The sequence below is a fragment of the Zingiber officinale genome, chromosome 7A, assembly GCF_018446385.1.
Source record: "Zingiber officinale cultivar Zhangliang chromosome 7A, Zo_v1.1, whole genome shotgun sequence".
Classification (NCBI taxonomy): Eukaryota; Viridiplantae; Streptophyta; class Magnoliopsida; order Zingiberales; family Zingiberaceae; genus Zingiber; species Zingiber officinale.
The window spans coordinates 37,038,394-37,051,338 of NC_055998.1; positions in this window are offsets into that span (position 1 = coordinate 37,038,394).

Here is a 12,945-nt window from a genome sequence, read left to right on the forward strand (position 1 = left end):
TGTGTGGATCCTTGGATTAGTCACCTCCCTTGGAGGTGGATACCAAGTAAAATCCAAGTGTTAGCGTGTTTGTATTTGTTTCTTTGTATTTCCGCTGCGCATCACTTTGAAGAAACAAGCAACGCCGAGCAACGAGCACGCGAAGAGCTATTCACCCTCCCCTCTAGCTACTTTTCGGTCCTAACAATCTTAAAGTTTGCATTCATGCCTCATTCAAGCTATGCTCATTAGGAGATAGACGGACTTCTCTCTAATTCATATTGATGCGGCGATAAGGAGGGGTCCACCTGACAAGGGTTAGTTGTCACGATGGAGGACAAAGTCAAGGTGGTCAACGCTCAGGTGTCATATAGCCAAACGGATGATAAGCGTATTGGTCAGTCGGGTGATCAGTGCCCCGACCGGGGGAGAAGGTTCCGGTCCGACTCCACCTTTTGACTCGAGGAGGTGTGTCAGACAACTGACGCTCAATGAGGTGTTGGACGCCAAAGGAAGGAGGAGACGATATGCAGAATTCGGGCCGAGCAGCTACCCCACTCGGCCCGATAACAGGGCTCGGCACAGGCGCAATAGAGTTCTGGCCGAGCGGATGCGGCACAAGCGTAGCAAAGCTTCGGCCGAGTGGACGGGACACAGGAGCAGCGAAGTTCTGACCGAGTGACTAACCCGCTCAGTCTAGCAACGAACCCATGGTGTTATCTCTCGACATCTTTTTAGGAGTTAGTACTGCTGACACCAGGCGTGGTCGACAAGGAGATCGTACAACGGAAGCTTCTCCTGTCACATCAGAGATATGCTCGGCTTGTTAAGATATTGGTTGACAAGTCTTTTCAGGGGAAACTTCGAGAAGTGTGCTCATCTGGGGAAACGTCCACACGCACAACAAGAACTCTATATAAAGGGGGGGCCAAGCATCGGCGGAGGTACGCGATATACATTATTTACACTACAGTGTTCATTCTTGTTGCTCCGCCTTCTACATCATTGCTGGTGACTGACTTGAGCGTTGGAGGGCCAATGTCGACGACCCTTTTCCTGGCTCGGCACTAACTGTTGGTGCGGTTAGCACTAACGATTTAACCCAGGTTTTGATGAATGACAAATAGGTTAAGTTAGGTTTATTGTTGATCTAACACTCTGATCGAGTGTGCAGGATAAGTCCAGACAGGTCGACGGGCTGACCGGATGTCTGGCACGAAGCCCAGCTAGGTCGACGGGCTGACCAGATAGCTGGCAGGAAGTCCAAGCGGGTCGACGGGCTGACCGGACGCTTAGGCACGAAGCCCAGCTAGGTCGACGGGCTGACCGGATAGCTGGCACGAAGTCCAGACGGGTCGACGGGCTGACCGGACGTCTGGCAGGTAAGTGAGGTAAGTCACTGGAGGGGAGTGACTGCGAGGACGCGTTCCCAGGAAGGGAACATTAGGCGTCGATCCGGCTTAGATCCATTTCGGATATCTAAGTCGAGATCGTGACTAGATTTCGGTCTCGGAAAGACGGAATCTAAGTCATACTCTTTTCTTGTTAAATCATATTACTTTAGTTGTGCTAACAATCTGTTTTGCAGAATATATATTTGCCTCGGACTAACTCTGTTTTGCAGGAAAGGAAGTTTCTGGAAATAGGAGGTCCGGGCGCCCGGAGGTGAATTTTATCCAGGCCGAGTCGTCGCCACGTGGAGTTCGCTGATTAGACCTGCCACGTCGCACCAGGGCGCCCGGAAGGGATCCAGGCGCCCGGAGCAGCATATAAAAGAAGCCCCAGGGGTGGAGCTTCAAACACAACTGAGAACTCTTCGACTGCTTGCTCTGCTGCTCTACGCTCCTGCGACGCTAACAAAGCCCCGACAAAGTGCTCCTTCTTCTTTGGTTAATTTTCTTGTCGGTATCACTTTATTTCCATTAGCATTTCTGTACCTTAATTTGTAATAGTATTTCGAATTGCTAGTGAATTGCCCAACGAAAGTACTCAAGGAGTACGGGCCTTCGAGTAGGAGTCGTCACAGGCTCCGAGTTAAGTAAAAAACACCTTATTCAGTTTGCCTAAGTTTTTTATTATTCCGCTGCGTTTAACTCTTATTAACGCGATTGTTTCGAATCGATATTCACCCCCCCCCCTCTATCGACGTTTCACGATCCAACACTAACGTCATCTATTTTGCAGGGCGGAGCGGAATCTACGGACAGTCAGCGGAATCTCCACATCCCCAGCTTTCCATCTCACCGACTTTCAGACAGGATCAATGACCTTACTCGATAGAGCAGCAGGGAGGTAGCTGCCTTCCTTGAGTTGGTCGAACGCCCCTTCGATTACCAGGTCAAACAAACGAAATGCCCGGTCGACGACCTTATCATTAAAAACATCCGAACGGATGTAGGCTTGCTTCATGAGTTCGAACCTACTCGACTTGGCTCCTTGATATTTCTCTAGGGCCGCTCGGGAGGCCTGAAGTTCTTCCTTCAACCGAGCCAACTCTTCATCCTTGGCGTCAAGCTGGGTCTTCGTTGAAGTCTGCTCGACCAACCGTCCATCCCTCTTGGCCTTCAGTGTGGACTCAGTATCCTTCAAGTTTTGAGCCAACATCCGAAACTCTTTATTCTTGATCTCTAGATCTTCAATAGCCCGGAGTTTCCTGGTGTTGGGCGAATGAATTTTGAATTCAAAGGTGTTGGCCTGTTTATTAAGCCGAGCTATTTGGGTGGCCTGCTCGGCGTTCTTTCCTTTCTCTGCCTCTAGCAGCTCGGTGTTCTTAGCCAGATAAACTCTTAGCCGAGTCATCTCAATATTCATCTGCTCCAGCCGCTCCTGAGAAACAGATGATTGGTTGGTCGACGCCTTCAACTACTTAACCTCCTGCTCTAAAAAGGCAAGTCTTTGGCACATAGCCAGGCTCTCTACCCAATATAACAAGTAACCAGGAAAATATAAGCATCGATCGGAGATAAATTAGGAAAATACAACACTTACCTCAGTAGACATCTGGGTGTGGTTGTCCGTGAGTGCCCCTGGAGGCATGACCGTTGCACGGGCTCGGGCGTCAACCCATATCTATGCGAGCGACCCCTGAATGATTATTTGGTGCTCGGCGGCTCGGGATTCAGCGCCATTCGACTCACGCCATTTCTCGGTTGGGAGATGTAGAACCGCTATAATGTGGCGCTGACTGCTCGGGGTTGATTGGGCTGAGGTTGCTCTGTCGGACAGCTGAGACGATAGCGTCGGACGGATGTTAGACTTTTTAATCTTCGAGGGTGGCGACATAAAAGCAACGAGCGGCGCGCAAACAGTTCCCTATGGCAAACCGGAGAGGGAGGGTATTCGATCAGACGACGTAAGGGGAACAATCATTGGGGTTGGAGCGGGGTTCGAGGTTTCAACCTGCTCGACGGAAGGGTGCGGGCTAGTTCTGGAGGGGTCCACACCACCGAGGAAGTGGATCGCGATGAAGTCTCCGCTCGACGCCTCTTGCGCCTTATTAGTGGTTCCCTAGATGAGGTCAAATCTGACGCCCTCTTAGCCCGAATCATCGGTAACCGTTCGAGAGGAGGGTACGGTCCACCAACCGCTCCACCGCTGAGCGTCTGGCTAGCTATCCCTTCGCTCACTAAGGTGGGATCCCCTTCGCTCTCGCCCTGCAGATCTTCTTGTTAGCCGATCGGCTGCAAATCATGGGTCTCCAATTGGGCCACGACCGCTACATTGATCTCAGCGTTCGTAAGCTTGGCCTTTCCGGCCAGACGCACACGCAACATGATGTCAGCTGCAAAAGAAGAAGAGAAATCAACTTGAAAGAGATGACTTGAGGGAATAATAATCTCTTCTATTGAGATTGTATTTATAATAATTTACTGTATAATTACAGCTCAATAATTTACAGCATAATCATTGATTTAGACAAACAATTAAGAATAATTAAAACTTGCTAAGAATAACCAAAACTTGCTAAGAATAATCAAGACAGCCGGTTGGAATAATTTACACCTCAAAGCTTTCCTAAATAATCTATATTCTCGACACCCCCCCCCCCTCAAGCTTGTTTAAAGATATCTTCCATACCCAGGTTGCTTACTAAACATTCAAACTGCCTCTTGTGTAGCCCCTTTGTAAGTAGATCAACTACCTGTTCAATGGTAGAGATATAGTCCACACTAATCACATGATTGTCTATTTTTTCTTTGATGAAGTGTTTGTCGACTTCCACATGCTTTGTGCGATCATGAAGTACTGGATTGTGTGCAATTGAAATTACTGCTCTATTGTCACAGTGCATCTTTATTGGCGCCGACTCTGATATCTTCAATTCCAATAATAGTCTCTTGATCCACAAAACTTCACATATCCCATGAGCTAAGGCTCTAAACTCAGCCTCTACACTGCTTCGAGCTACCACATTTTGTTTCTTGCTACGCCAAGTGACCAAATTACCACCCAAAAATGAGCAATATCTCGAAGTAGACCTTCTATCAGTTAGACTTCCTGCCCAGTCTGCGTTAGTGTAAGCTTCAACTTCCAGATGTCCCCAGGTTTTAAACAGAAGGCCTTTACCGGGTGTTCTCTTTAGATACCTTAGGATCCGATACACAGCGTCGAAATGTTCAGACCCAGGCAAGTGCATGAATTGGCTAACTACACTTACTGGAAATGCTATATCAGGTTGAGTGTGTGATAGATAAATCGGTCTCCCGACAAGTCTTTGATAGCGCTCCCTTTCCTTTACTGATTCTGTCGCTACTGGTTGTAGCTTGACATAAGGCTCCATAGGCGTCTCAGCTGGCTTACATTCCAACATACCAGTTTCGGTCAGCAAGTCAAGGACATATTTTCGTTGGTTGACAAATATACCTTCCTTGGACCTTGTAAACTCCATGCCAAGAAAGTATTTTAACACTCCCAAGTCCTTGATTTCAAATTCTTTTGCAAGCTTTCCTTTAAGTTCTCCAAGTTCCTTGTAGTCACTCCCTGTTAGGATGATATCATCAACATATACAATAAGCATAGTTGTTTTACCTTCCTTTGAGTGTTTGTAAAACATGGTGTGATCAGCTTGACTTTGAACTTAACCAAGTCGCTTCACAGCTTTGCCAAAGTGTTCAAACCATGCCCTTGGGGATTGCTTTAGACAATACAAGGCCTTCTTCAGTTTCCACACCTTTCCGACTCTAAACTTTCTTTCAAAACCCGGAGGGAGGCTCATAAGTACTTCTTCATCTAGATCTCCATTTAGGAAGGCATTTTTAACATCCAGCTGATATAAGGGCCATTTGAGATTGACCACAAGTGACAAAAGAACTCGAATTGAGTTAATTTTTACGACAGCAGCAAATATTTCCTGGTAATCTATTCCATATGTCTGCGTAAAGCCCTTTGCTACAAGTCTTGCCTTATATCTCTCTACACTCCCATCTGGTTTACTCTTTATAGTGAAGAGCCATCTGCACCCTACTATCTTTTGATCCTTAGGTGCTTCAACAATTTCCTAAGTACCATTTTTCTTTAAGGCATTCATTTCTTCAAATACTGCTAATCTCCAATCCTTGTCCTCCAGTGCTTCTTGAATGTTTCTAGGTACAACAAGTTTTGAAATATTAATAGTAAATGTCTTATGTGTTTCGGATAAATGATCATGGGTTATGTATCTGGCAATGGGATGTTTGGAACAGGTTCGGGTACCTTTTCGAAAAGCAATGGGAAGGTCAAGGTTGTCAAGGTCATTTTCTTGCGGAACAATTGAGGTTGGACTAGTAGACTCAAGAATAATAGGTAAAGTGGAGTTTTCATGTGAGTTAGGGGAAAAAGAGGTACCTGGAGTATTCAGAGTTCCTTCGCCCGAGGCTTCCAATAAGGCTTGTGCTGGAATGGTTAATTCATCTCTACTTCTTCCAAGGACATTTCTCCTAGAATAAACCAAAGGTTCAAGAATATTTCGATTTTTTTTCCATTCGAAGTATTTCCTTTTCTGATAGATCAATTTCATGGTTGACAATTATGAGTTCAGACTCCCCATTATTTTCATTTTGAGATTTTGGAGGTTGGTCAATAACCAAATTTGGAAGAGTTCTAGTTATATCCCAAAAATTTGGTTCCCTTAGATTCTCCCCCTGAATCAAATTTTTGGTAAAATATGGTATGGTTTCCATGAAAGTGGCATCTATTGTTACAAAAAACTATTTTTTTAGAGGATTAAAGAATTTGTAGCCTTTGCGATTTGCAGCATAGCCTATAAAAACACATTTTTCTTCCCTAGGATCTAATTTTAACCGTGATCTCTTATGTATGTGTACATAAGCGGTGCAACCAAATACATTAAGGGGTAAATCAAAATTGATGCGAGATTCAGGGAAGTACTTTTTCAGACATTGCAACGGAGTGATGTATTTTAAAACTCTAGTAGGCATCCTATTAATCAAATAAGTTGTTGTTAGAATTGCATCTCCCCACAAGTACTTTAGAATATTCATGTAAAACATTATGGCCCTAGCAACTTCAAATAAGTGCCTATTTTTTCTTTCAGAGATTCCATTTTGTTCTGGAGTATCAGGACAGGTTGATTGATGTAAGATGCCTTTTTGTCTCAAAAAAATTTCTACAGATTGATTGAAATATTCTGTGCCATTATCTGTTCTCAAAATGCTCATTTTTGTTTGAAATTGGTTTTCAATCAAATTGTAGAATTCTTAAAAAAATTTCTCAATCTCATTTTTGTTTCTCATCAAAAATACCCAACAGAGTCGAGTATGTCATCGGTAAAGCTTACAAACCATTTTTGTCTCGATGATGTAGTTACCTTTGAGGGTCCCCACACATCACTGTGGAATAAGTAAAAAGGTTTTAATTCAAGGTAAGGTCTAGAGACATATGTTTTACGAGGACTTTTTACAAGAATACAACTTTCGCATTGAAAATCTAAGGGGTTCATATTTTTAAACAAATCAGGGAATAAATGTTTTATATATGAAAAACTAGAGTGGCCCAAACGGCAATGCCAAACCATTATTTGATCATAAACAGAAAGAGAACTAATACTACTAAGTCCTTGAACAATTTCCTTACTAGGTAAAATATCCTCAAAGTAGTAAAGACCATTCACCATTTTAGCATTGCCAATCATCTTCCCCGAGCTCCGATCCTGAAAGGTACAATGAGAGTCACAAAAAACTACACGACAGTTAGAGTCTTTGGATAATTTACTGACTGAAAGAAAATTGCATGTAAGTTTAGGTACATAGAGAACAGATTTAAGATCTATATTCTCAAAAATTTGGACTGAACCTTTTCCGACAATAGGTGAAAAACTTCCATCTGCAATCTTAACCTTTTTATTTTCAGGATAGGGTGAGTATAATTTTAACAATTTCAAGGAATTGGTCATATGATCAGATCTCCAGAATCAATTATCCATGGAGCAGAAATTCTGAAACCACACGAAAAGGCAATTATTTCGTTACCTGTATGTGTCACAGAAACATTAGGAGTACTGGATGATGGGTTTGAAGTTAACAGTGCTAGAAGTTGCTCCAGATGCTCTTTTGTGATGGTGCTAGCAGTAGTCATTACCTCATTTGCAGTGGGAAAGATACGTCCATTTTTCTCCCCTGATTTGCCTTTAAAGTTGGCGGGTTTGCCATGAATTTTCCAGCAGGTTTCTCGGGTGTGACGTCGCTTGTTGCAAAAGTCGCACCACAGAACTGACTTTTCTTCTGGTTTACGTAGATTGGCAGTGCCTCTGCGTATGTTTGAGCCTGTAGAGGTAAGGGCAGAACCTTCAATGATAGTTGTAGGCCCTTTCTTGCCAAGCATAACATTCCTCCGGCTCTCCTCCCTTCTAACTTCGGAGAAGACTTCACCGAGGGATGGTAGTGGTCTCCTACCAATGATTCTTCCTCTTACCTCATCGAACTCAATATTGAGGCCAGCCAAAATTTTGAAGATACGATTGTCTTCCACTGTTTTCTTGTGGTACTGCCCATCTTCAACATTCTTCCACTCATATGCATCAAAGAGATCAAGGTCCTGCCAGATCCTCTTCAAGGAGTTGAAATACTTGGTGACCGGTTCTTCTCCTTGCCGCAATTCACTAAGTTTGAGAGTCAACTCAAAGATTTGGGACTGATTCCCCAAATCAGAGTACATCTGATTTATGTTTTCCCATAATTCATATGTCGTAGGGAAACACATATAATTTGCGCCAATCTCCTCTTCCATGGAATTTACGAGCCATGTCATTACCATGGAATTTTCGGCATCCCATGTAGCATACATTAGGTCTTTTTCTGATGGAGTTTTCTTTTCACCCGTTAAATAGCCCATCATTCCTCGGCCCCGAATATACATTCTCACTGATTGTGACCATCGTAAGAAGTTGTCGCGCATTCAGCTTGATGGTGGTTATCTGGGCAAGATGTGAGGAGGACTGAGGAATGGTGGTGGATTCGTTGGAGTGTTCAGACATGGTTTTGGCTTAAGGCACAAAGAAATTTCTGAACAGGGAAGGATGACTCTGATACCAACTTGAAAGAGATGACTTGAGGGAATAATAATCTCTTCTATTGAGATTGTATTTATTATAATTTACAGTATAATTACAGCTCAATAATTTACAGCATAATAATTGATTTAGACAAACAATTAAGAATAATTAAAACTTGCTAAGAATAACCAAAACTTGCTAAGAATAATCAAGACAGCTGGTTGGAATAATTTACACCTAAGAGCTTTCCTAAATAATCTATATTCTCGACAAATCAGTTAGAATCAAAGGAAGAAGTGAAGAAGCTGCATATCTAGGCTGGATAGAAGCCTTGTGTGGATCGGACTCAAGCCGAAAACATAGAGGACACCCTCCAGGGGCAACTTGTGGATGTCATATTTCTGATTGGCAGCATTAAAGCTGCATTGAGGCTCTTGTACTGTTTTACTGGAGGCTGACTCGCCACTTCAAGCTGCCAGCCGACCAGAAAGTTTGGTCGCTCGGGAAGACACACAGAAAAGAAGTATTCCCTCCAATGCTTGTTGAGGGTCGACATTTTATCAAAGAAAACTAAGCCCACTCAGGCTTGGAAAAGAAAAGTCCCCGGCTCAGACAATTTGGGATAATAAAAATAATGAAAAAGTCGGGGAGTGAGAGGAATGTCGTGCAGGCGGAACAAAACCACCACCCTGCACAGCAACCGAAAGGAGTTCGACACTAGTTGATGAAGAGAGATGCGAAAATATTTACATACGGTAGGAAAGAAGGGGTGGATGAGAAACCGCAGACCGACAATAAATTGATCCCTAAAGAAATAAAGACAGCCAGGCGGCGGAGCATTTGGCCAATCTGAAAGAGAAGGAAGAAGAACTTGGTAATCGGAAGGAAACTCATAAGCGGCTGTCAGACTCTCAGCGTCGCCGACATCAAACCTGGACTCAGTAGAGGTGTACCAAGGCCCAGGGACATTGACGAGAGGCTGTGAAGAACTCGCCATCGCAAAAAGTAAAGAAGGCAACGAAAAGATGCTATTGGAGGGAAGGAAAGCTTATTGGAATGCCGCCGGGAGAGCAATGGAGGAAGAAAATCGCGAAGGAGCAGAGATGGAATGCCGCTGGAGAGCTCGAAGATGGAAACACGCAAGGGAAGGCGGCAACACACATGGGTATATAAACTTCGGGGTCGGTCAACTGGAGCCGTCCGATCTAGGTTGCGGAAACCTAGGCAGAAATCTGACTGTTGAATTCAAAGCACTAAAGGTCACATCACCTGTAGATATCCACCTGTCACGTTAAGCGTGCGGCGGCTGTAGGCGGGACACATGGCGCCTGACCACGAGATGACATTTAATAAAGGCAATTAAGAGGCATGGAGGTGCGCTCAGCCATAATAGGCAGGGATTTAAGAAGTGCAAGAAAAGGTTATGTCTGGATGTTCATGGTGCTGATCGACATAATAAAGCGGACGTATGTGTTGGGGGATCGGTGACCGGCTTGAAGGGGGGTTGGATAGACGGCGCCCCCAAATCGTTCGCTTCCTACGTTGTTAGCTTGCGCAGCGGAATAATACAAAAATAAACAAGCTAAACAAAATACAAGACAAGAAATGCAAACCAAACTACACGATCATTTACGTGGTTCGGAGATAAAGCTCCTACTCTACGGCGTGTCCGTAAGGTGAACGATCCCTATCCGTCGGTGGATTACTCCCCGGAAGATCTCCGGCTAGCTCAAACCTCATTGTGGGTGGAGAAACCTCACCACAAACTTACCAAGACCTCTTGGACACAAGGGAAACTCTTGAGCACTTGTAGACTACTAATTAGATCTTAACTAAGTCTAATTTCATCAGGGATAACCAAGCTTCCAAGCCTTGGTTATATAGGCCGCGGGTTGGAAAACCCCACCTACCAGTCGACTGCTAAAACATGCAGCCGACTGCCCTCTATGGAAATTCGACCGTTACATCCCAACGGCTCGATTCCACACTAACCGAGCGAACAGAGACATTTTGTTCGCTGCCAGTCGACTGCCCCAATCGACTGCTAAAACATGCAGTCGATTGCTACAGTACTGCTACAGTAGCGCTATAGTACTGTTACAGTAACGCTACAATACTGCTACAGTAAAACCCTAAAACTAAGATTTTACTCTGAGTATAATCTCTTATGCACTTCTACTCTCACCCTTATGACTCATTTGATGCTTCATTTGCAGCTTTAACCTCTTGCCTTCAAGCCTACTTCCTTTGGCTCTCGTCCCTCGGATGCATTCAAGCCCGCGGCTCATCCCCAATGTCATCCTTCGCGTATGCCTCGAAGTTGCTTCCCTCAGCCCTTATCCTCGCTGCCTTGTCCACGGTCCCTCAGATACTCCATCCTTCACCGGACCCGAAGCCATCAACCTAAGTCACATGTGTATCCTGCAAACCTGCATAACTCAAATACACATATCAAATACAAGGGTGAACCTAACTTAAACCCTTTGCCCAAACACAAAAACACATGGTCGCACGGACCATTGGGATTGCTCCAACAATCTCTCCCTTTTTGGTATTTGGCAATACGTTTAAGTTAGGGAAAACAAATAGCAAATAAACATGCTAATATAATGGACTTACGATGCCAAGGCTACACACTTGGACTTACTCCGCCGAGTGGACTTACGATGCCAAGGCTACACACTTGGACTTACAACGTCGAATAGACTTACGATGCCAAGGCTACACACTTGGACTTACAATGCCGAATGGACTTACGTTGTCAAGGCTACACACTTGGACTTACATCGCCGAATGGAATGCTACATGCATTGAGACCTATCCCAAGGCTCCCCCTACACCTACGCTCCCCAATGAGCTAGGATTTTTACAACGGACTTTTTAAGAACCTATCCCAAGGCTCCCCCTACACAAAGGTACTTTCAGGTTTTCCCAACTCAACCTTACTTCTCCCCCTTTACCTAATATCCAAAAAGTTCTCCAACAATATCTCAATTATTGAAAACTTGTCATCCAAATGACCCTAAACTCATGAATGTATCCCTCATGGATCTCATACATCTATATGTGCTGACCCGGTCAAAATCCAGTGCTGAAAACACTTTCAGACTGGTATCAATCGACTGCAAGAAGTACCAGTTGACTGCCCCCATAAAAACGAGCTTACAGAGACATTCTGTGCTCGTGAACAGTGTTACCAGTCGACTGGTAACTGTACCAGTCGACTGGTATACTATTCATGAAAAAATCAACCTTTTCTGGCCAATTTCAGAAATACGCCAGAAATTTCACAGACCTCCAAAAAATCTCAAATTTTGTGGAGAGGTCTATTATATCAATGTCTACTTGGGAAAAATATATATATAAATATATCTATCACCAATCCCAAGATTGACACAAAACACAAAACTAACTAAAAAGTTCAATTGAACCTTGACCTAAAGTCCTAGTTTTGGCTTCCTCTTGATGTATTTGCCCATACTAACCCATAATGCATCCCTAGCATTGGTTTATATGGCATCTATACATCCAAAACCAATTATCATGCTATATGACCCCAATGTCATATTTCTAAGCATGAAACATAACCCATGTGTGCAAATTCCCTAGGTTTGAGACTCAAGTCCGTCTCCAAACCACTTGGCACATTCCATGACCCAACCTAGACTCCCAAGTAAAATCCACTTGAAATCCATTGGCCATGAGTCCCAACTTGACTCTTTGAGCTCCCCCTAGGGCTCTTAATCTTAGCCACCTCCCTAGGTGACTCATCCATAATGACTAGGCCACATCGGTGTACATTCGGTGACACTTGGCCTACAAATCTAACTTTCTTAACCTTGGACACTTTGTCCTTGGTTAATTTTTCCTTACCTTTAAATGGCTTTCCCTTGCCATTTATTGGCTTCTCCTTGCTATAGTCATATGCAACCTTAGCATAAGACTTTTTCTTAGCTTTGGAGGACTCTCCCTTGCCATGATCATTTGCCACCCTAGCATATGATCTCTTATTAGCCTTGGAGGGACTAGATCGGTATCCCAAGCCCGATCTATCATGATTGGGTCTTTGGCTACCCAACACCATATTTAATTCCTTAGATCCAACATTGAATCTCTTAAGGAATTGTTCTAACTTATCAAGCTTTCCTCTTAAGGCTTGATTCTCCTTCTCTAGGTTCCTAACCCTAGAGTTAATTTGTCCAAATTGGACATTCCTAGACCTACCCTTTCTAGGCATATGTCTCCCCTTCTTGGGATTAATGTCTTGGGTCTCCTTAGGTCTACCATTTCTAGATTTTTCATGAATGAGTCTCCTAGGGTTTTGATCTACAATTACCCTACTCCTATTATGATATTTGAAACCAAAATTTTGCATGGGCATATAATGATTAACATTATTTTTCCTAACATACATGGGAACATAAGAATTTGAATTTGAATTACACTTCAAATTAGGGTATACCTCCCTTACCCTTGAA